Source organism: Mus pahari, unplaced genomic scaffold (genome assembly GCF_900095145.1).
Source record: "Mus pahari unplaced genomic scaffold, PAHARI_EIJ_v1.1 scaffold_9374_1, whole genome shotgun sequence".
In the NCBI taxonomy this organism is placed as follows: domain Eukaryota; kingdom Metazoa; phylum Chordata; class Mammalia; order Rodentia; family Muridae; genus Mus; species Mus pahari.
This window is the reverse complement of record NW_018392186.1, coordinates 45,741-47,073: the sequence shown is the minus strand read 5'-3', so window position 1 is coordinate 47,073 and position 1,333 is coordinate 45,741. Positions and strand designations below refer to the sequence as shown.

General features: G+C 43.7%; 1 protein-coding gene across 1 annotated transcript in view; it reads left to right on the top strand.

Moving 5' to 3' along the window:
* The first annotated feature begins 1,137 nt into the window (after positions 1-1,137).
* The window catches only part of LOC110314869 (guanylate-binding protein 6-like), a 19,170-nt gene continuing 18,974 nt past the window's right edge, over positions 1,138-1,333 (top strand). The window contains 1 exon segment of the mRNA XM_029534654.1: positions 1,138-1,220. The gene's annotated coding sequence lies outside the window, so the exon portion shown is untranslated.

Sequence of the window (1,333 nt, the reverse complement as noted above, 5' to 3'; positions counted from 1 at the left end):
GGCCATGTAGTGGGAGTAGGTGGGTAGGGGAGAAGGGGGGGTACAGGGAACTTTCGGGATAGCATTTGAAATGTAAATAAAGAAAATAATAATAAAAAATTGCTTTAGGTGACAATATACATAAAGACAGTGACGGGTGAAATGGTGGGTATGTTAATTTAGTTGACTATAGTATCTCACTATCTGTTCATATATGAAAATATCCTGCAGTACACCTTAAACATAAACAATAAAATTTACAAATTACAAAAAAAAAGAAATAAAACTTTCATTTTAAGCTTCCATCTTTGAAGTGAATTTTCTTAGCTTCTACCCCGAACACAACTCCTACTCACTATTCTTTAATTACTTCTTTAAAAACAGGTTTTAGATAGACTTGTGTTTTATGAAAATGAAAAAGAAGCCAGGGATATGTGTGGTGGAGGGGTGGTATGGTAAAGTGGAAGGGGGTGTCTCTGAGGGCCAGTGCTGAAGCATCCCTACCTCCTGAGGTACCAGCCACACAATTGTATAGTAAAGGATAGAGTTTATTTAAGACATAGAGAAGGGAGTTGAGGAGGTAGTAGATTCAGGGAAAGAGGGATGGGAGAGAGACAGACAGAGACAGAGAGAGACAGAGACAGAGAGAGAGGGTGGGGTAGTAGACAAGCAGCCCCTTTTATATTGAGTCAGGCCCACCTGGCTGTTGCCAGGCAACTGTGGGGCAGCCCAGAAGAAATGCCAACTTTGACAGTTCCTATTTTAGAAAACACATGTTTAAAACACTAAAGCTCTTCTCTTAGGAAGCACTGGGAATTTGCAATACTCCTGGATTGTGTCATTTCCACTGATGGGGCCCTGGGTTTACTGTGCTTTATCACCCAAGAAGGCTGGAGGAAGTTGGAGATGGGTTTCAAAGAAAGAGAAAGTAAACGCTTTCCACAGTCCAGGCCTGCTGTCCCTTGGCTGCAACAGAGTATCTCACTGGCTTTTCTGACAGCCAGGAACCTCTGACCTCCCACCACCCCCAGCCTTGGCAAAGTTAACATGTCCTTATTCTACTTTACTTTCTGTTTTGTTTTTCCTGCAGCACATGATTTTTGTCCAGTATGTGTGTTTGTGTGTGTGGTCAGCTCACATAAAAGGGAGCAAAGAGAGCAGGAGGGAGGAGAGCAGAGCTGATCCTGAGGAGGCAGCAGCAGCAGCTGAGAACTGCACTTGGACCTGTGCTGTGGGACCAGGTATATTTACTTTCCTTTCTTCTACCCCATCCGGGAATCCATCCCACCATCAGTCACCAAACCCTGATACTACTGCACATGCCAGCAAGATTCTGCTGAAGGGACCCTGATAT